General features: G+C 36.4%; 1 protein-coding gene and 1 long non-coding RNA gene across 3 annotated transcripts in view; one reads left to right on the forward strand and one right to left on the reverse strand.

Annotated features, from left to right (window-relative positions):
- Positions 1 to 24,566, reverse strand: part of LOC134531133 (protein turtle) — a 423,117-nt gene that overhangs the window by 348,651 nt on the left and 49,900 nt on the right. For both annotated transcript variants that reach the window (XM_063366727.1, XM_063366729.1), the window contains exon 2: positions 14,637 to 14,664. The gene's annotated coding sequence lies outside the window, so the exon portion shown is untranslated. The remainder of the gene's footprint in view (positions 1 to 14,636; positions 14,665 to 24,566) is intronic.
- LOC134531129 (uncharacterized) lies at positions 650 to 3,472 on the forward strand. Its single transcript, XR_010074943.1, has 2 exons — positions 650 to 1,301; positions 2,898 to 3,472. It is a non-coding gene; the product is annotated as an uncharacterized LOC134531129 (long non-coding RNA).

Genomic DNA, 24,566 nt, shown 5'->3' on the forward strand with positions numbered 1-24,566 from the left:
TATTCTAAGTTACTTTTATCAACTCGGAACCTTTCGATTCTCGGAAGCCAACGATCGGTATGTTTCGAGTATACAATTGCTGTCGAAAAGCCTTTGCCGATCGGGAATTAGCAGCCAGTTGAAATCATGGCGGATGCACGATTTATGTGTACACAAATAGTTATGCATGGTCGAAAATAGTACATTTTTGGGCGTGATATATATTTACGATATTTTACGTAGGAGTCAATTGTGTTTAATATTTTGTAAAAGGAAATTTTTTCCAGTAGCATTGAATATGTATGATTTTGGGGTCCTATTCAAGTAGTTGGCCTAACAGTCACGAGAGGGCAGCAGGGCTTGCGGGAGTGCGACGCAGTAGCGCGCGCTGCGGCGACTAGGACTACTACAACACTTAATCGGAATTAAGTTTCGCGTCCATTACCGTTTCCCAAGTGGTAACAGTAATTACTGAAGATATTTGTACATTTATTATGTACAAAATATTTATCCATAATACATGTACAAATATCTTCAGTAATTACTGTTACCACTCAGGAAACGGTAATGGACGCGAAACTTAATTCCGATAGTGTTGCAGTAGTCCTACCGGCCGCTGCGGCTACTGCCTCGCACTTCCGCAATCCCTGCCATCTAGTAACTGTTAAGCCACGTCCAGACGATGCGATTTTTCGTGCAACTTGCGCTGTGCGCTGCGCGCATGCAATAGCGCATGGCAAGCGCAAGCAGCCTGTGCGTCGAGCGCATGCGCGTTTACCTGGAAATCAGTAGCGCGTCTGGTAGCGCACGTGTTCCCGTTGTCAGTGGGTATCATCGGCCATTTCCGTGCGCTACGCCGTGTTTGTCTACACAAGTTTGCATGTGTTTGTGGTTGACGAGAGTTGTCAGAGTTCAGTTGATTGATACTGTGACTGTGCATAGTGTATAACATAATGTCAGATAGCCAGGAAAGCACATTGCAGTTCATAGAAGACTACCGTAAACATGAACTCCTGTGGAACACTAGCTTAAAAGAATACAAAAACAAACAACTTCGAAGGGATGCCATCATTGAACTAGGACGAAAGTATGGACTAAATGAAAAAGCTGTGAAAAATAAGATCAAAAGCTTACGTTGTTATTTTAGCAAGGAGCATGATAAAGTCCGTAGTGCAAAATGTGGCATGTCAGCGAATGCAAAGGAAGTGCCGTCATGGTTCGCATACAAATCACTGTTGTTTTTGAAAGACACGGCCGTACCATTTCAGACTGTGGACAGCATTGATGACAGCACCAACAATGATGACAACAATGAGATGAATGTAAGTATAATGTAATGTATTTGTGTTGTGATACCTGGTATTATATTTTTGATTGCTGAAAAATATGTATATATACACTGTTACATTGCATCTACCACATGATGTGAGAATGTTTCTATGTTAAGGACTCTTTTGTCTACTGAGCTGTAATAGGGGACTCAAAGTTGCAATTAACTATTTCTCAATGTATCTAATTTAAAGATAACTATCAAACAAAAAGTATCCCACTTGTACTGTCCTGTCTGTAAATGTATTGCCGTACAAAATATATTTAAATACTCAATAATCATACTTCATTTGTAAATATAACTTACCGATTGGTATTTCACAAAACTAAACGAGCAACATCGTGTATCATTGTATCGCAAAATTTTTATAGGAAATGTTACACATAATTCGCTCCGGGAATGATAAAAATTATCGTCAGTAATTGTACATCCAGAATTTATCTACTGTAAGTATCTTTGATTACTAATTAAATACAGAAAGCGGTTATCAGAGCCCTTAATATTCAATTCAGATATATCATTACCTTATAGTCTCATTTCTGTTCTTTGTTTAAAGAATGTTTATACGTATATCACTATAGATTAAAACATGAATACAAGACGATCTGCTGAAACATTACACATCACACATTACACATTACAAATACTGGTGTTGCCAAGGAACAGAACCCACTCTTGACATAAAGTATTCGCGAAATTCGATCATTATGTCGTGAGCCCTCGCAGAAGGCTTACGTGCCCTAGTCTGCAGGGGCAAAATACCAGTATCAGATGCTACTGTTTGCCTCCACAAACCATCAATAACATTGCCGGTACTAGCATCCTCACTATCCAGGGATCCGCATGGCGCATACAACGTCCGGGAAGACTTCTGTTTTCGCAGAAAATTATGCAGATACACACAACAAAGTACAACGTCTGCAACGTTTGAAATATTTTTCATTTCTATTGGTTTCCTAAAAATTCTGAAAACTGATGCCAGCAAACCGAAAGCATTCTCAACAGTACGACGTGCCCTAGACAGTCGGTAATTAAACACTCTGTTCGGAGATCCCTTACCCAGTTCCACCGGAAATGGTTTCTTTATGTGTTCATGTAAAGGGAATGCATCATCTGCGACAAGTACGAAATGGACGTCTAAATTTCTGCCACGTAAAGGTCTCGGATTTGGCAAACTCATTCTTTTGCCGAATAGTTTCTTTGCGAATTCCGAATGCTTGAACACGCCACCGTCTGAATTTTTTCCTTGGCATCCTACATTGCAATATATAAAGTTATAGTCTGCATCCACAACTCCTAACAGTACTATACTATAGCATCCTTTGTAGTTGTAGTAGTCGGTTGCACTACCTTCTGGACACTGTATCACAACGTGCTTTCCGTCAACAGCACCACAGCAGTTAGGATGGTTCCGTTTTGCTTCAAAGGTACTCGCAATTTCATTCCACTCTTCTTCACTTGATGGCATCTGAAATAAATGTATAATATGTATGCTATAGACGTATACATATTGCCTATATATTAGTAATACTAGTTAAAATTATACATAGCAGCAAATTTCTGCATGAATGTGTTGTGTTTATGCTAGGTTCCTGAAGTAAACCAAGACACGCATGCAGAGGACGATGTGCTTCATACTTCTCATCTCGAATCTCCGATAGAGGGAACGTGTGCAGTTGTCAACACTACGAGTTCCAGAATTAACAAACGAAAGAGTTCGGTGACCAGAGAGGAAGAAGCATTCAAGATCATGAAAAGTGTGTGTGCAAACATGAAAATAAACGATGTGCATGCTTCCTTTGCAGACTTTGTTGCTCACAAGATACGGAACCTACCATCCACTCAATTACAAAACATTGCTCACAACCGTATCACTAACATTCTCTTTGAGATCGAGTCCCAGGATGTTGTTCAATCAGTCGTCTCTCCATTCCAACCACTAAATTACCTGCCAAGCACAAGTTCCACGGGTTCTTCATCGTCAGAGCAATATATCGAGCTGCGTTTGCCTAATCATGATGAAGCCGTTTATGGTTTCGGCAACAGCAGTGGTAGCAATGTGGTTGTGCCTGAGTAATGTGTTCATAAATGTATTGAATGCATCCCGGTATTCTTATATTTTGTATCCCTACTTTCGTTTCATATAAAGTGTATTGTATTTAACATCGTTACATTGTTGTCTCGGTTTCATTCACCGAATGAATATATCAATAACTAATGTATTTCATTGTATTTTTTAATGACTTACCTTTATGTACTCCCTCAAAACATGTATGATGACCTTAACAGTTTCTGGTATAATGACACTGATGCTCTGCACTGACACTTTAAACAAATATTTCAGGCTGTGGTAAGAATCACCCGTGGCGAGAAATCTCAGTGTCAGAAGAAGTCGCGTTTCTGCAGGAATCGCTTCTCGCATTACGGTGTCTTGCTTGCAGATCAATGGTCTCACTTTTTCTAACAGTACGTCAAAGTCCTGTCGCGACATTCGCGTAAAGTTACTAAACAGCACTTCTCCGTCCCATTCAAGCTCTCGCAACATGTTATTTTGTCTGCTTTTAAAGAACTATTTTTGCCATAATCTTCTTTTTCTTGAACGAGACACTACTACATATGCAGCACAAACTGCAGCAACCACCGCACTATCGATGGACATTATTTCAACTACACACCTTGCGTCCAGCGCAGCGTGTAGACAGGAGCGTGCATTGCGTCTTCACGCATGTGCGTCTTGCATTTTCATCGTGCAATATTGCATGCGCTAGAGGCAATAGCGCACAGCGCAAGTTGCACGAAAAATCGCATCGTCTGGACAAACCTTTAGGCCAACTACTTGAATACGCCCCAAAGTCACTAAAGTATTTCTTCATATGGAAGCTACTTCTAACCATATACATATCACAATGCCGTTTAATAGAATGATTTGATATGACGTATAAGTAAAAGAAATGCATTCCGTTTTTTTTTAGTTTTGCCTTCTTTCGGATGAGTCCTTACCATGGTTACCGCTTTAAGTTACAATAATTACGTAATGTAAGTAGTGCTCCAGATACATAATAACTAAGTGGGAATGTAAAGACGTTCTTTCTATAATAACAATATTATAACGAAGATTTTATGCAAGTAAATTAAAAAATAACCCAACTTCCAAAATACAAATTCATAATTTATTCGCCTGTTTCAGATATCAAAAGTTTCAACAATAACTCAGCGTGTGTATTTTCGATGTGGAATTCGATGAAAATTTTCTCCGCAAGAATTCGGGGTGCTCCTCCATAAAATAAACCAACATTTTAATTTGCCTCTCACTCACACGAGATCGCCGAGCAGCCATTATTTCAATAATACAATGACCGACCACGTGCAAACAACTCTAAACATTACACACCAAATATCCCGTAAAAATAATTTAAGAAATAAACATGTTTTCGCTTGCTCGAGCACTTTTAAAATTACTTAAGATTTTTATAAATACTTTTATCAACATTGAAACATCTGGAAAGTATATTGTCTTATAAACTCTGTGTTTTTATTTATAAATTTGTTAGAAATATGAAGTGTTTTTTGTTGTTATGTTGCAGTTTTCAAATCTCATCTTCGCTGCCAGAAAAATTGTAGAGGGGGAAATCGTAACCCGAACTTTGCCGAGATAGTTAGGCCTTGTAACGATACCGCGTTTAGAATAGCAATTTCAGTACCTTTCGATTACGATCGTTCGGAACCGTGTGTTGCCGATCGGCCAAAGAGCTATATGTCGGAATCGATATCGAAATGTTCCGATAGAAAACGCTGGAAACTTAGAATAAACCCCCTGGTGCGGTCATGTTCGTCGGACCTAGTTGGATAGTGTGTATATCGCCGTGTTTTCCAACCTACTGATTCACAACAGCGCACAGGACGGTTGTGTACATGGGATGGAAGTCAATATATTTTGTTTCTGTTACGGACGCATGGCGCAGCAGCCAATGAGAGAGGATTAGGGTCCCATTTTGACGGGACTTGAGAATTGTTTATATTTATAGATCATATAGTGGCAATAAATTGACGAAAATGTTCTGGCAATTTCCAAAAGCAATTACTTACATGAAGTCACTATCAGTAAATGCCAAACAAAAAATATAAAATTGTTTTTTTTTGTTTAAATCTGCAGTATATAAAATTTACATAACTCAAATTAATTTATGTGTTGAAAAACTGTGTTCACAAACTGATGGTAAGATGTTGCGGGATAATTATTTTGTATTTAATACAGTTATTTACAAACTAACACTGCCAAAAGATCTCGGATACATCGCGAAATGTCATTGGTTCAAATGAACAGTAACATTCCAGTTGTGAAGTAACTTCGCACAGGGGGTGTTGGTTGAGCACCCAGCCTCGGGGCTCGGCTAGCTGCTTGTGTGGACGCGCGCTGTGGGCAGTGACTGCCGCGGGGCAGGAGGGGGTGTCGGCGGCTCGATACCGGGCGGGGTGTGCGGCCTGCGAAGTGGACAGTGCGCATGGCCCAGGCGCACGGGCCTGGACTGGCCCGTCTCACTTCATCTCCTTCTCCCCATTCAGAAAACACGTCAATACTACTGCATATTCCTTATTTTAGTGATTCTTGCAATGGGGCAGATTTATTTTAAACATTATTTTGGTTATACGCCACTGCTACTTTGTACTGCATGCCATAGAGAAAACGCGAAGAACGGGCAAAGACATATGAATACACAACACACAAGAAAAAACAAGTCAAAAATAAGTTGATATTTAATAGATGTTAAACAGAGAATTCCGAATTCCTTCCGCGGAACATAATCCAAACTGCACAGCTCTCAAAAGAAGTACCAGTGGTCTATGTATTCTTACGCTAATGTTATCTATCAACTGCGTTTGTAAAGAACTTTATACGATTGACAGTGTTCGGAACCAAACATCGAGTGTTTCTTTGTAACAGTTGGGAAATGGGTTATCACTGGGACTACTTGTAAAAACTACCACATACGAGACAAAATGCGTGACCCAATATAGCTGCAACTTTGTTTTCACTTTAAAAACTTTCAACTTACGGGGTTGGGGAAAGTGGTGAAATACCGCACAGGTGGGCAATACCGCACAGCCCCTTTTTTGTGTTAACTGTAGGCTGAGCGCCGCCTTGTACGTGGCACGCTCTAGAGGGAGAGTGGGTGAACTAAGTAGTAAGAGACTATTTTGGTAGTAGCCGTATGAGTGTCGCGACCTGCTCCGAAAGTTTTTTTAACATTTCCTTCTTATTTTGTTGTTTCTTATTTAAGAGGTAAGTACTATTTATATTCAATTTAAGTTTAATTCATATAACTGGTTGGATTCGGCATTTTTTTACGGTAGTCTGCTAAATATATCGTTTGAATAACGAACTTTGTTTCTTGTTTAGAGGAGCTAAAATGGCGGAACACATCGTGGGGTATTACCGCACAAGTAGGGTGGGTAATGGCGTACACTGTGCGGCATTGCCCCTTTGTTGTGGTTTATGACTTAATATAATTTTTAAATCTATTTTTCCAGATAGAAAACTAATTTATCATAAAGAATTACGTTAAAATTTTAAACAGTCATTTATTTAAAATAGACTAACAGAAATCATGTGTAGGTGCAAAACATTATTTTTAAGCAACTTTGTGTTGCCTGTTAATAAAGGTGAATAATAAAATACAATACATGAACAATATTTTTGCTTATTTTTCATATGTTTATGCAGCAAATTTTTTGATAAATTTGGTGTAAAAATATTGTCAAGACCCTTATAAAACTACCTGGCATGGTCTTATAAGCCAATTTGGTCTGCTCTTTTAGGCCAACTGTAAGGATTTGTTTTCATGCAGTTGTATGTTACGATACAATGTTACATAGTGGATATGACTCTACAAGTATTCTTTTAAAACTGTTTTCACAGATGGCGAAGAAGAGTGTGAGAACCACAAATAGAGCGAAATGGACTGCAGAGAGTATGAAGGAAGCATTGAATGCCATGGCAATGGGTCGAGGGCTTAAGGAAGTAGCAAGATCTTTTGGGATTCCTGTATCCACTCTAAAAGATCGGTACAAATCTGGACACTCACATGACGCTAGCTTAGGTAGAAACTCCCGTCTTCTCAGCAGCGCTAGAAAAGGAACTAACCAATCATATAATAACGATGGCTAGAATGTTTCATGGAATCACGCCTGTAGATTTGCGCCGAATTGCTTTCGAATTCGCTGAGAAAAATTATATCCAGAATGATTTTAATGCAAGTTCTCGAACAGCTGGAAAAGACTGGCTTCGAGGGTTTCTCAAGCGAAATCCACAAGTCAGCCTTCGCAAGCCAGAAGCAACAAGTTTGAATAGAGTTATTGGGTTCAGTGAATCTGCTGTAAAAGAGTTTTCTTCAAACCTTGAAACAGTGATGACGAAACACAAATTTCAGGGGTCAAGAATATTCAATATGGATGAGACAGGAATATCTGTTGTTCAGACTCCAAGTAAAATTTTGGCGCCCAAAGGCCAAAAACAAGTTGGATCACTAACAAGCTTGGAAAGAGGCAAAAACATAACTGTCTGCATGGCTATGAGTGCAAGTGGGTCATACATACCACCGATGTTTGTTTTCCCAAGAGTGAGGATGAGTCCAACTTTGAAGAAGGGAGGTCCTGAAGGGGCAACATATGACTGCCCTAAGAATGGGTGGATCAACGAAGATTTTTTCATTAAATGGCTGGAGCATTTTGAAGCACATGCGAAGCCAACAAAAGAAGACCCAGTGCTGTTGATCACCGATAACCATAACTCTCACAAGACATTAAATGCATTCAATTTTTGTCGAGATCATGGTATTGTTATGATAACGATTCCTCCTCACACCTCGCATCGTTTCCAACCACTGGACTTAACATTCTTTGGTCCCTTAAAAAATGCCTACAACAGAGAGTGCGACTTGTTTATTAAGGTAAATGCATTTAAAAGGATAAATGCAGACGATGTTGCAATGTTGTTCAACAAAGCATTTATGAGGGTTGCGACTATTGAGAAAGGAGTTTCTGGATTCTCTGCTGCAGGAATTTATCCCATGAATCTTGATAAATTCACAAAGGATGATTTTACATTCCCTACCACCTAGATAAGTTCCAGGCGTACGTCTGACCTTGTAAATGTTTCTGATGATGTCGCAGAAAGAAGTGAAGTCGAGAATAGTCATGATCATACGGTTAGGCCTACAGTCAGTGAAAACGAAAACATTCAGGAAGAAAATGTTGTGAATGAATCGAGTGAAAACGCTGAATGTTACCAGCAAATTGTCATTAGGCCTACTGAAAAGGTTTTATCTACTGCTACAACTTACATTAGGTTTTCTGATGTAAATCCCATTCCTTGTCTTAGACCTACAGCTGGACCTTCAGAGGCAACACCTAGGCATCGGTCTAGGCAGCATTCGGTAATTTTCACTGCAACTCCAACTAAAGTCGTGCTTGAAGAAGCTATGAAGAAAAAACAAGCAAAGAACATAAAAAAACCCTAAAAGCTAAGAAAAGAGAAGCGAATCCTGACAGGCGTATGAGCACCAGCAATAAGAAATTGAAGCTTGAGAAGACAGTAAAGAAAAGTAAGAAAATAAGCAAATTTGGTCCAAAGAAGAAACTTTTTGACACTGCCAGTTCCGATGAAGCAAGTGATGCAGATTCTTTTGCACATTTATGCAATGACAATGATATTGACGATCTTGACCAATTACTTAACCAAATTGCAACTACGCCTACACCTGATTCAAGTGACACGTGCATGTTTTGTAGGGAGTTTGGCAGAAATGAGGAGTTGTGGTTCAGATGTGTTTTTTGTTCGGGATGGGTACATGCTGGCTGTAGCGCATCTGACACAGCAGAACATTTTGTGTGTGACTTGCAAAGCTAATTGATTTGGTGGACTGTGAGAGGAAAACATAAAAAAATTAATAATTACTTATTATGTAGAAATAATTCTAATGTGCAATTTTCTGGCCTGATATACATGTCTTAGTTTTATATTGTTCCCAAAGGTCTAAATGTAATACAAAGTTTAAATGGAGTGTGTAATTTATGCTACATAGTCGGTAGTTAGTTTATGATGTGGTGCTTGTACATAATAATATGGTGTGCGACATTGCCCCATGGTGTGTGCGGTATTGCCCCATGGGGTGGGGAATACCGCACAATTGCATCATTTTGTTTTGTTGTAAAATGTAAATAAACTTATTAGTTTTTTGCAGATTATAGAGATGCAAAAGGTATAGATCTATGTTCGTATTATTAGTCAGCATATTTTAAAATAAATAATAAATTTCAATTTATAGCACTTATTCCTTAAGTGTGCGGTATTTCCCCACTTTACCCTAACATGTAAAACGGAACGCCAACAACCATTGCTCCAGCCCAAGCAGACGGTGTTTTGCGCCCGTATCAAGACCGTTCTCTGTTTCCTGTTTGAAATAATCTGCGTCTTCAATTATTGAACTGTTCTTTCTGCGGCTATATTGGACTGTAGGTGGAAACATTCACAAACTCATTTAATTAGCCAAGAAACTACCCCAATCTGTCCGAATTTTGCTGTTAAAATAAATTAAGCGCATTTCACATCATAATAGTGTTTCAGTGATCATTCATATTCTGCGAAAAATAAAGAATTTTTCTGGTTTGGACATAGAATCTTCCACTCATTTTATTAAAAAATATATATATATATTTCACAAACTAAACCGGAATCAGTATACCAAAAACCAGAATCAATTCAGTACCGGAAACATTTAGGAACATAGCCATCCTTGTTATTTCCCCAATAAATATATTCCTATTCAGACGTGCCCAAAACAATAACATAAATAGTTTACAACAACAAAAACAGCGCAGTCTTGGGCTCAGGTGCATGAAGTCCGCCGGTTTGCACTTGGTAGGGACACGGACAAATTTTATAGCTACTTTTTGGTATCGAGTAATTTCCTTTCGATACCGTACTCAATAATTTTACCCATGAGTACATTTGACAAGTATCGTATCAAATAATACTTATTTTGATATATGGCTAATATCAATGGAATGAGTCTTGTTCTCTGGAGTATTGAAACCTTAAAATCAACTTTGTCAGCAGGTCCAGATGACATTCCAAGTTTTATTATACAATGCTGCTCTCTAATTATTGCTCCTCTTCTACAACATATCTTTAACAGTACTGGCAATGGTATTTACCCTTGCAAATGTAAGTTTGCCAAGTCATAACTATACATAAAAAAGGTAATGCGTTAAAAGTTTTGAACTATAGGCCAATTTCACTTTTGAATGGTTATGCTAAAGTATTTGATAAAATAATATTTAAACATCTCCAACTCAACTTAAACAATACTCACTGGCTCTCAACTTAGCTTAAGGGGGTGCCTCCCATTTCAGGTCATGATTTTATATTTATATTAATAACAGATCAACTTTTAGACTTTTTCAATTGTTAAACTTTCAAGAAATGAAAAATATATTCAGAGCATACTTTTTGCATAATTAGCTGTCAAAGTTACATTTTTAACGTTTTTGGGTTGTACAAATAAGGAGAATTTAATTGACTGCAGAACTGAAACTTTTTAGGTTTAACTGCAATGCCACTGGCTACTTCAAGAAATTGTTTGAATTTCTTTCATAAAATATTAATTAATTTTACCTGGCATTTCAAAATACTCAAATTTTTTACGATTTTGACAGCCAAGAAAAATGAAATGAGTTTTTGTGATAGAAATGCAAACCATATCATAAGTAGCCAGCGGCATTGCAGTTAAACCTAAAAACTTTCAGTTCTGCAATCAATTAAAATCTCTTTATTTGTACAACCTAAAAACGTTAAAAATGTAACTTTGGCAGCTAATTATGCAAAAAGTATTTGATGTATTTATGTTTCATTTCGTGAAAGTTAAACAATTGAAAAAATCTAAAAGTTGATCAGTGATTAATATAAATATAAAATCATGACCTGAAATGGGAGGCACCCACTTAAGAACTGAGAAAACAACCATGGCAAACTAAGTTTCATTTCTTAACCCTATCTATTCAGAAGTTATTACACGTGGTAAAGTCGTTGATTGTTACTTTGATTTAGCTAAAGTGTTAATCATCACATTCTACTTACTAAATGTGCTATATTTGGTTCAGTGACAATCGTTAACTAGTTATCTGAATAACAGAAAATTTTATGTATCAATACAAAATGTAAACTCTGACCTACATTTGGCAAGTTCTTGCTTTTCTCAAGGTGATAGATACCCTTTCACCGATACTTTTTTTTTAATATTTACCTTGATGACTAATTTTAACGCTTAATCATTCAACTGGCGCTCCTTTTGCTGATGACTTAAAAATACACAGGAAAATATAATCCTATCATTATTGCTATATACTTCAGTGTGACATTTCTGCGGTTGTAAAATGGTGTAACTCTAACTGGGTATATTAAAATATTGAAAAAACTGCCACTATAACCTTCTCAAGAAAATTTCATCTTTTTTTTTTTTTTTTGTAATTTCTAACATGAGTATTCTTCAATTTCAAAGTCGCATTATGTTAAAGATCTAAGCACTTTACTTGATTCGAAACTATATTTACATCTTCATGTAAAATTCATTTTGTCTTACTCCAATAGAATCCTTGGTCTTATCAAATATATTACATTCAATGCTTCAAATTTATATTCCACCCTGTCCCTGTATACAGCATTGGTTAGATCCAAATTTAAATATAGTTTTATTATTTGGAATAGTAACAATAATTTAGGTATTAAAAAAATAAAGTTCAAATAAAATTATCTAACTTCATAACCCAAAAAATGAACAATGGTAACAAAACAGATGCAAATTCCATATAAGATTCTCTTTCTGATAAAAGAAAAATATTGGACGCTTTATTTATTTACAATTGTTAAAACCACAATCTTAACTGTCCCTATTTTTTTTGTAACTACTGGCATTAAAACTCCTTAGTTTAATAGTAATAAGTCAGTTTTTCTAAGTACCTTAAAAAAATAATGATATTGTATAGAGAGTTATAAATCATTTCAACAAATTACAGTTAACCAGTAATAAAATTGACCATAAAATAAATTCTATCAACTACCCTTCATTAAATTTAATTCATTTATACATTAAATATTTTGTTTATTTAAATCATTGTTATTTTAATTTTTTACTGTTACCATTTGTTTAAATATCGTAGAACTTTTGGTTGTAGTTTGTGTTTCCCTGTATTATTAATTTTTGTGTAATTAATTTCTTGTTGTTTTGTATTTGTTCATTTTGTGTTATTAAGTTTGTAATGCTGATATTGTATCTTATGTTCCTTGTTTGTACCTACCACCAAGGTTCCCACTATCGTTCGTAGGCATGTATCAAATGTTAATACATAAATAATAAATAAACCTCTTATCTCTCGGTATACGGCATATGGTAGGAGTAATTTAGTGAATGGGACAAAAGTCGATTGGAACGGAAATGTGTCTTTAAATACGGTGCTTCCAACTGTGAAAGTCTCAGAAATCTCGAAAATATGGCGGATCGCTTGATTAATCCTTTTATATTAACTTTCGCGAACATTAGGGAATTTACTAAGCGTATTGGTGTACCCAACTGAAATTTATAATAGTACAACTGTCCTCTAATATTTTATTAAAATTTATAGCCATAAAATTAAACAATAACAACTTAAAAAATATCGCATTACAATTTTGACAATCCAAAGTTAACATTGAAATGTAGAGATAGTGCAGCGTTCTTCATACTGTAGACACACAAGAAATTGTTAGCCTACCCTTGGTATCGCCAACGAATCAGGAACTTCGTATGACTGTTGGAGTCGTAATAACATATTAGCACACGCCAAACAGATAAAAAAAAAAAAAAAAAAAAAAAGATGGAGCAGGTTCCTCTTTACAGCCCACTCCCGGCTGAAGAAAAAACGAAATGAGCATTTATTTGTCAACACCAGTGTCACTACTGTTAACTAATTCTTTCAAACAATGGGACGATATAAATGTGTTATTCCCTTACTAGTATAAGCTAGCTAACGGATGTCAAAGACACGAAACATGTTGTCAGCGAAACGATTATATTAAATATTGTTTTTTAAATGATTATACAGAAGTAGAGTAAAAGTGTAAAGGTAAGATTTGTTTTATTTCCATTCAGGTTTAGGTACTTTCCAATCGTTCAAAGTTTCATTTATAATGTTTCGTAATTTCATGTTATATTTCATGTTTTTTGTTGGTTTTTAACTGAAATTATTGATAAAAATATTTACTCATTTATCGCCCGTCTTGGTATTTATTACTTAACGTGAAAAATCCACTTTTAGTATTAAGGATATTAATTTTTATTCAAAACTTTTAAAAGTGCAATACTTCTTTTTCGATACTACTAATGAGTACTATTTCAATACTCTTCATTCGATACCATGTCCCTACTTGTTGGACGGGGTGGGTGGTACTTTAACTGGCATGGTTCACTACAAGGTCGACCTAAACGCCTCCACTGAAGGCATCTTCACCTTTGTTACCCACGAGCCTTTTGTTCTAACAAGATGACTTTTGGAACCTATGTGACACAATTTCGTAGCAACAGAGTAAACAAGGGTTGTTCAGTTTCTCCCCCCCCCCCCCCTTTTTTTTCTCACAACGCTTTAGAAACGTGAAATGCTGTCTTATAAAATCATTAATTACGATGAGGAACCCATGAGATGACGACCATATCAGGTTCACCACCGTTAAAGGTCATCAGGGCGATCGTGAAAGATCTGGAACAACAAGGAATTATCAAACGCAACTTGTCGCCCTATGCGTCACCGGCTTTTTTGGTTAAAAAAAAAGAAGAGCTGCCATGTGCCCGTACATATTACGACTCGTAAGCAGGGTTACTTACAATTAATTACTGTGCAATCGCATATCTTAAATCACTAGCTTACCTGACTAGTGGATACCAATTGTGTAAGATTTATTTGTATCAATGTATGTCTAAGTAGATATTAATGGACAGTGTTATAAAGCAAACGCGGTTGCACTTGCATCTTAATGTCGATTCAAACATGAATAATGTTTCTTAATTGACATAGCTAATCCTCAGCAGTGGCGGATACAGGATTTTTTTTTTCATTGGGAGGGGAATCAAGCTTTGAAAAAAAAATAGAGAAAGAAATAAAATTGGAGTTTGTGTACTCAAAAAACTCACGTCAACAGGTTTGTACTGTTATATTTTCAATCTCAACATGAGTGACTAGAAGAGATGTACCATCCGTATCCCCCCTCCCCACCCAGGTCCTCGGCGAGCTGCGGACTCACCATGTTGTGCGCGCCGCGCCGACAGGACCTGCAACACAAGACCACGGCACACGTCACCAGGCTGCTAGTCCCTCCTAGTGCATAGCGTGTTACATCCCAACAGCTCTCAGCTGCCCTCGCGTCTCGCAGACAGCGAGACTACACAGACTACACAGAAAGGGCTCACTGTGGAAGAAATCAGGCTTGGGCTATGGTAAGGAACTGTAAATAACCTTGCTTTGACCTACTCACCAATAACCAACAGGAAAAAGCAGAAGGCAGTAACGTAAGGAAATAAAAGTAGAAAGAGGGTTAGTTATAATGCGAATCTTTAAAAGGCACAAAAGAACAACCATAAAAACAAGATCTTCAACTGACAAAAGGTTGCGCAGCAAATTTACAGTCAACATGGAAATTTGGATCTTTACTTAACTCGAAATCATCACTAGGAGCTCTTGCAAGGTTCGTACCAAGAGCAAGGTGGCGTCGCTCTTGTACACACAACATACCTCACTTTGTTACGAACAATATAATTAAAAACCAACCTACTCACCATAAAATAACAGTGATGTACCTTTAATCATGTAAACTCACCAAGTGAGTTAATCTTACTTAGTATGTAGCACCACATGTCCATACAGGATGATAGGCTACTGTTACAAATTTACATAAAAATGTGCCCAACCATAAAATAGCTCTCAGCATGAAAACCACATGGTAAGTAATGTTACTGCCCTTGTGTAATTAAAACAAAACTTTATATTAATTTTATTATAAAAGGCACTAGAAGCTTGTTATCACATATATACTTTCCGCCTGTATGCCAATAAAGCTTTTAACATTTGCTTGGTGTTACGGCTGTATTTCTCTAAGCATGCCTGGTAGCTTAACCAGCACGTTTCATAGTTAATCATCAAGATAACGATATTTTACAGAAAGTGATATATGAATTGTGTGAACAATCTGATGAGTTCCATTTTAAATATGTTCAAGGTTGTGATGCAATCCTCTAGTGTGTCCTACTTTGTGACTGTAAGGAGTATAAATAATAAATTACTAATATGCGTTAAGAATTCTTTTATTTATGAATGGGTGTCACAGAATTTTTATATGAAAGATTAGATAATATAACCAATCTGACACTAATATGTTAATTCCTTAAACAACCTTAAATCATTAACTATAATAACACATAAACACATATTATGTGTTTGTTGGTGAGATTCCTAACAACCCAGTGTTTTGCTAAAACCAGTTAACATCGCAAATATGTTATATTTTAATATGGTAATTTTCCTAAAGTATATATGAAGTAGACACATCACTGGGAAGGGACATCACACGGCTTTCAGTCGGTAGAAGCTCGGAGTTTTTCTTCTTCAGGACCACTAGGTACTTCCCTCGTGGACTGCAGCTAGGAGGCGTATGCTGGAATGGACTACTATACTACGGCTGGCTATAGTTGTTCTAGAACTAGGCTTCCACCAATCCATTCGGCATCAGAAAGGTTGAAGTAATAGGAACGGTCTCACCGAATCGAAGACAGATTAATCATAGGTCTAGACGTTGGTTTGTCGGTGACCCATGTTGTAGGTCGTTTCGGCAGGAACCATACATCAAGACGTCACATGGGTGGGTTGAAACAGATGAAATTTTAATAAATATGCAAACCATGCATATCACAAGATATGATTATCTTCTTAGAATATCTATCGTCTATGTAGGACTCCGAAAATATGTAAGAACACACAAACTAGCACAAGACCTAAGGTCATTTCACCATGGCCGACTATTACCTTTCTTTTCTATGACTATTACATTCTCTCCCCACCATACACGGCCATCTTTTTTTTAATATCCTGCTTGTTTTAGCAACTCCAGGCTAAAAACAAAGAAGACTCGTTAACACAGCAAATACAGCGATGTGGATTCGGTTATTTTGTCTATGACATAATGCTTGGCTCATGAACTGTAATAAAACTGAATACTGTTCCAAAGAAATGTGTAGATGACCAAATAGAAACAAGCCTAGGAGTTTGGATTAAATCAAAAAGTGTATCCTGGGTTGTTAGAACTCACATACATTTAAATATTAATTAAATAATATGTACATAAAACATGAATAATCATAATATGACACAAATAATAACTGTAAATACTCCGAGTAGTTAAAAGCATCTTTTTTTAGTGGGCGAAAGATACACAACAGTATACTCAGAAGTACACAAGGGAGAAATATAAAAAAAAGACGTCTCTTAATAGGAAGTAGAAAATGGATCGTATTTGAAGTAATAAATAAAAAAGAAGAAGTTTGCTTAAAGCTTACCCTTTTTATTGTTAATTATAGTGTTCACTATTTTCTGTTGATTGTTACAGAAATTGCCAAATTATACAGATCCGTTTTAATTGGTGGCGGCCCCGGCCGTCAAAATAATCAATTTCAAACAGATTGTTAATTGTATATGAAATATAAATTTAACATTTTCTTTTGATCAACTTAAGACAAGTCATACTCAAATTTTCACAAAACTAAAAATAATAATTTAGTTATGAACGTGAAATGTTTGTTAGCCCAACCATTGTGGGACTATATATAATTTGAATTACCAATTAACAATGTCAGATCGTTGACTGTTCACTGGCGGTGACTAGAAGCGGGATAGACTCGTAGAATCTAATCCAGAGGGAAATGCCTACATTTGGTTGAATTCTGGGATGGACTTGAGCCGGAAAAAAACCTGCAATCTTACACCATCTTTGGGACCCCACTGGAACCAAACGAAAAAGAAGGTCCAGTGGTCAAGAGTAGAAATTACGTGGCGAAGCAATCAGAGTCGAGAAGTTAGGGCAAAAGTTAAATAGCCACAATAGGCAAAAGGACGTTGAATATTCCACTAACCATTCTTGGTGGGGGGGAGGAATGAAGAAAACCACTCCCTTTAAAGCTGCAAGTGTGCTCGCGGTAGCTACGTTTCTCTCTGGTCTTCCTTAAGACAATTATTTTTATGTGCTATGTGACCTACAGCTTATGCCAATGGTCATAGGTCAATTTTTCCTTATTCGAATCTCTTTATCAATTCTTTCTCAATCAAATACCTACATTCAAATTTACACTCATGCCTTACCTGGGACTAGAACCCAGAACCCCTTGCACCGTAAGCCGGTGTGCATCCAACTACGGTAAGGAGGTCGGCTTCTTAAGACACGACCTGCCCACTCCTCTATGCGGTAAACAAACTCGTTTATCGTGAACGGCGGAAAAACCGAATTGCAACCGACCACACTGGCTCTCTCTGCACCTACACGACACACCCCCTACCTAGATGTTACCTCAGCAATTAGCGCGGCCAGAGACAGAAACGCAGACTAACTCGTCCATTAACAAATGCGCGCCACACCTATTTACCTATTTCGCAATTTTCCGAATAAATTAAGAAAATTGGTCTCTCTTATTGTTTAATTTATTTTTAAATTGTGTATAACTATGCACTAAATCAAAAATTTGAAGAAAAGTTTTTTTTCATAGTCTGGTGATGACAAAATGGAGCATGCCATTTTTCCTCAGATTACCACCACTAGGGAATCCCCATGACTTTCAAGATGTCAATAAGTTCCCTGACTTCTCCCCGATTTTCCATTTGCAAGCACCCTGGTTATCGTCTTTGATGACCTCGCTATCTATGAGATGTCAAACCAAAATGTAAAAAAGTATATACGCTTTCTCACGCAATATTTGTGCCTTGGAATTCTCGGCAGTTAAGATGTAAAAAAATATTTCTCGGGCCAGTTAATGCAGATTAAATTTTCGAGTGTTATACCCATTAGTTGTCATTCCAAATGGAAGTCCTTTGCTTCTAAAGCTAGAAGAAGATGGCATCTTGAGTAAACCATAATGTATTTTCAAGTTTTTAGGTACATTTAAACGACTTGAGAGGTAGTATTAATTAACATTTTTTTATATATATATATTTTTTGCTCTGACGAATAAAAAGATAATATTTTAAATTATAAATCCTTTATTTTAAAAAATACTAAAATAAGTACATCACAAATAGTTCAAAAAACACCTCTATACATGTCAAAGAACATGCTGTGTGCTAGTAGTTCACGTTCTTGTCCAGGTACTTTATTATCTAGACATAACTCTCAACAAGGATTTTTAATAATATGTTGTTTGGAATGGTAAGAATGAAAGCTTTATTCGATGGACTTGAACCCCGCCAAGTAAGGCTGTGGCTAGGCAGCGTGGCGAGGTGCGAGGTTGAGCGCGCACGGGCTGTAGCTGGATGCGGCAGCGGCGCCGGGATCGATGGCACTGCAGCGCGGTGACGTCACGGAGAGCCACGTACCGCGCCGGGACAGCACAGCGCGACCGCCTGCCTTACGAACACACGCCCACTCGCAAGGCTTTGGTTACTTTTTACACGCTTTTTTTATATTTAAATATTTTAAAATCATAACTGTTTTTTTATGTTACCAATATATATTTTTTATGACGATAATATTTATTTACAAATGACTGAACCAGTTTTAGGAAGAGAGAGAGAATGGGAAAGAGAGAAAACAGCAATACTGAATCACATGGTTTTGCATCACCGTTTTGAATCACTCTCTTAATAATAACTCGGTTCCTCGGGCATCAATTTATTACAATACCAAGTGAACGCAACTATTCAAATAACTAATGTCATTCGCAACTATATATATCACGTGGCTATTCAAATGGCAAGGTACGATTAGTAGACACAAAATATATTATATATGTGTGTGTGTGTGTGTTTGTGTATGCATCTCGAAGCCCTAATTTAAAATTTCTTTGCAATAATTTAACTTAGCTTTCCCCCGATGATCAAGTTATCGGTCAAGACTTGCCTTATTTCCGCAGTGAATCCCAAATTACAGCCTGCACAGCATGAACCATAGATCATGTCTTTCCTTTTCTAACGGTATTCCCTCAATAATTGTTAAAAATAGCTGTTTTGCCGAAGAAATAAATTCTGAAAATGGTATTTTTATTTACAATTACTAACTTTGCTTCATTAACCTGCAAAGAAACGTTTTAACATTATGCATTTTATAAAAAAAATAGTCGGGAGGGCAAGAAGTCTAATGAAATTGGGAAATCAAAATAATTAAAAACGTGAAAATAATTAAGCGTATCAGAACTTAATCACTGCGATATACACACACACACATATATGCTCTTCATACCTACAGAGTTTTTCAGAATCCATGGAAAATAAAAACTCAATTTTGCAAGAAGTAATGCATTTAAACGATATAACAGTAGTTTTTATGTTCTTGACCTCCCGAAAAAAACTGTTAATAACTCAATTTCACGAGAATTTCATTATTTTAAAAAGAATTTTAATTGTTACCATCGGGACTGACTTAACATACTGCTTGAACGCATGAACAGACAAAATTATATTTCTATGATTTTATACATTCCACGTTTCTTCGCTCTACACTTCAACGTTAAACATATCTCTTTCAACGGTACAAATCAAAAAACTAAAAGATAATACATGAAATAAACAAATATATACACGAATATTTAAATACTCAAACATTATCATATAGAAACATACAATAAACACAAAATGAATATCATTATTTTAGCAATTTAAATATTATCAAGTATGAGAAATTGAGGTTTTTCTCATGTTTGCATTGTTATGTATCTTTACTTTACCTAAATTCACGTATTTCAGTCAATTTTTTTAAGTATTGAAACATAACACTAAACCAATGATGGAATTAGCTTCACTTATAAACGCCCGTATGAAAAGATTCTATATCTACGTATTTTATTTCAGAGAAATATCAATTCATATCAAGCCAATCAAAATTCACGTGTTAAATACCAAATCTGCGAGTCAAGTTTAGTCATAACATCAAACATTTGAAAAATTACAGAAATAATTATCGATAATTACTTTACTTAAAATACGACAATCAATATTCCTTCACTTACTAACAACAAATGCATACAAAGACAAGACAATTTTAAAGCAATATTATCTACAAAGTTACTTTCGTTAAATATTATGTGTTTACAATATATTTTACTCAATTTACTGGCCAGTATTTTTAACAATTAATTGATAATTTAACTAGCTTCATAATTCATATCATATCTATAGCTTTCTCAGATGCATAAAACTCTTTCACTTAAGAGTATACCTCTATGTGTGGATCAGGGATTCAAAGTTAAGGGTCTTCTAGTGCAAGCAGTTCAACAAGAATAACCATACACCCGATGATGGCTCAGACGTAGTAGCACGCGCCCGGACATCCATCAGGTCCTGGGCGATGGTAAGGCCTCGCACATCTCTCGAGTGCGGATGCCTGAACTCTGCTCCGAGCCTCGGACCGCAGCTGTGGACGGAGAGTGACCGATATCTGGTCTGAAGTTCCGCGATGCCAATCTCCGATGCCGGATAGCAGGATTCACGACTTTCAATGTCTTTCGTAGTACTAATATTGGACGAATAGGTCAAGTTAACGTCCTCAACACTGAGGTACTGTTTTTGTATCAAAATCTCTTGTTTCAATAAATAATTGTATTCTCCGTAACTTTATAACGTTGGTCAAATATTATTTCACTATTTATTGATAACTAATATTCTTACACGATATTTTATCGCATAAAATGTGCACACGTCTTTTCGCTACCAAGCTACATTTGTTCTCTTAACTTTTTTTAACAGATTCCAAATTCTAATACATAGGTATTACTTACTTAAAACAAAATTTGCATACATTGCTCCTAAAACAATTTGTCATAGACATAGTCATGTGATTGTTGGTGCCACTACAAAATTATAATTTCAAGATAATTTTATACAAATAAATAAATATAAAATACCCCTTTTTTTTCCCAAATTCTCTTGCAAGCGTAAGAGCATCCCACGTAAAAAAAAATTATATTTACATGAACAGAACACGTAGCATCATCTGTTAGTAGGAGTAGGAAATACTTGCAACAATTTCTTGCATATGATAAATTAACTCTCGCATATGAATGGAGAAATGTAACCTTGTATCCTTGTGGCTTTGTAGTCTTGTAGCCTCGTAATGTTGTTGCCTCGTAATGTTGTTGCCTCGTAATGTTGTTGCCTCGTATTGTTGTTGCCTCGTAGTTCTGTAACCTCGTAGTACTTACTATAGCCTCGAAGTATTGAACCCTCGTAGTATTTTAGCCTCGTAGTCTTGTAGTCAGATTAAGCCAAAATGTAATTGGAGCAATTGGAGCCAAAATTATGTTGAAGAAATTGGAGCCAAAATTATGTTGAAGAAATTGGAGCCAAAATTATGTTGAAGAAATTGGAACAGTTCGAGCAACTTGAGCAGTTGAAGCCATTGGAGCATGTGGAGCTACTGTAGCCAGTTGGAGAAATTTGAGCAATTGGGATAGTTGGAGCTATTGTAGCCAGGTGTAGTAGTTGAAGTCATAGACATTTTGGAGCTAAGACAGTTGGAGGCAATGTATCCTACCATACTAAACTGTGGCCGTTTGTATCCTACTGTTGGGATCGTATTCTGCCGATGGTATCGTATCCTACTAAGTTGAATGTTCTTTAAATGTGCTTCCGTTTTTGAATATGCTTCCAAATGTGCTCCCTTTTTTTATATTGCTTCCAAATTGGCTTCTTTTATTAATAATATGTTTCCAATGTGTTTATTTTTTTTAATGTGCTTCAAAATGTGCTGCTTCCTTTTTGAGCTTGTTTCGAAATTATCTTCCTTTTTGGAATGTACTTCATTGAAATGTACGTCTTTTTTGTTGATTGTGGATCGCCAAGTCTGAACTCAGGACTGATGTCTTAACGGTCTAGCACCTCTTGGTATTAGTAGAGCATTTTTCAGGGATTCTTGGTCCCTTAGTATGTTGAGTGCTTTGAGTTTTGATCATTGTTGGACTACTGTTTAAATCTGATTAGTTAATTTTTAATTCATAGGCAATGAAATTTTAATTATATAAATTAATGAAAAAGTACTTATTTTGACTCATGTATTATACTAGCAACCAATAGTATATAAGCATGGCCCAGACATTTGTGATCCCTTGTTTGTTACTGGTTACGACGGCATGATGATTGCCTAGTTGTATCGTCTGACATAAAAGTTTGGTGATCGCGTGTTATTGTAATCTCAATGATTCTTTGCCATCTTTTACGTCGACCTTGATGGAAGATGTACCATTGACAGCGCAGATTTCGACGACAATGACATCATCAGCTACGCAAAGTTTATGGAATATGCACCATCGACAGCGGTGAACCCGATAGCAGCGACGACGAAGGCGACGCAGATCCCGATGGAAAGTGTACCATCGACATCGACGACATTATAAGAGACTTCAACAGGTGTGATTTTTTTGTTTTTGTTTATTTTTCCGAATTTCTAGCTAAAAAATTACAGATTTTCAATATGGCGGCCAAGAAAACCGACAAGATGGAGGATTCCACGGTAATAAATACTAATGCAGTCTGGCGGATAAAAATTAAAATAATATGGCGGTCTCTAGCCGAACGAAAACAAAATGGCGGATCCAAGATGGCCACGATGATGAAATACTGGATTGTGTAATCTATTCCTTGACATTAGTGATGGGATGTCAGTCTGCTGGTGGCTTCTGTGTAAGGATGTCTGCTGGTGGCTTCTGTGGAGGAAGGATTAGTCACCATTTTTAATCGAATGCTCACACGGTTCAAACCGAGGAGTCTTAAGTAGTGAGTTTTCAATTTAAATTTTATTAAATTAATTTTTTTTATAAATTTTATAATTTTCCCAATTTTATAGCTTAAAAATTATAGATTTTCCAAATGATGGCCATAACCTAAAGTGCAACGCGCGATAATCCAAGATGGTGACAGTAACGAAAAGTGAAACATTCCATAATATGATATGGCGTCCATAACACAAAAAGTTCAACATTCTAGAATCGCAGATGTCGAACATAACGAATAGTGAAATGTTTTAAAATCAAATATTGCAAATGTAACAAATAGTGAAACATTGTAGAATCCAAGATGGCGACCGTGAAGTAAATTGTAATTTTCGAATCCTAGATGGCAACCAAAGGAAAATTGCAATGCTATAGGATCCAAGATGGCGTTCGTAACGAAAATTGCAATGTTATAGAACCTAGATGGCAACCGTAACCAAAACTGCAATGTTCTATGATCCAATATGGCGACCAAAAGGTAACATTATAGAATCCAAGATATCATCCTTCAGGTTTCGAAAACAAGATGGCAAAGAAATGTCAGATTTGAAAAAGTGGTAGTGATGTCATTAAATATGGCGAATGTGACGTCAGAAACCATAATGGCCAACGTGACATCTGAATTCAATATGGCGGGGTTTGGAATCTTTAATTTCAAGATGGCGGAATACAAGATGACGGCTGTAACGAAAATTGCAACGGTGATGTGGTCAAGATCCTGGCTTAGCAGCTTGAATTTTTTCTATTTTAAAGGTCTCTAACTTCATTTCGGACATTTCAAGCCGGCCACGTTTTTAGGATTAAAAAGGGTAATTTTGCTTCACCTTGGAAATTTTTTCCTCTAAATAGGGAAATGTTTTCCTTTTTTTTTGAGATATTTTTGGCAGAATATTTTCCCTAAAACTGGAATTATATGACGAATTAGGGTGTATTTTAAGGGAGCGCGTCGTTTGGCCTAACATATTTGGCCTAAAACTGATTCAGAACATTCACTTGGCCTAAACTTTTTTTACCTAAAGTCATTAGGACTAAAATTATTTGGACTAAAGACATTTTGGCTAAACATATTTGGACTAAAGACATTTTGGCTAAACATATTTGGCCTAAAGACATTTTGGCTAAACATATTTGGCCTAAAGACATTTTGGCTAAACATATTTGGCCTAAAACCATTTGACATAATTTTGTTTGACCTAAAGTCATTTGACCTAAAATCA

This window comes from Bacillus rossius, chromosome 3, assembly GCF_032445375.1.
Source record: "Bacillus rossius redtenbacheri isolate Brsri chromosome 3, Brsri_v3, whole genome shotgun sequence".
Lineage (NCBI taxonomy): Eukaryota > Metazoa > Arthropoda > Insecta > Phasmatodea > Bacillidae > Bacillus > Bacillus rossius.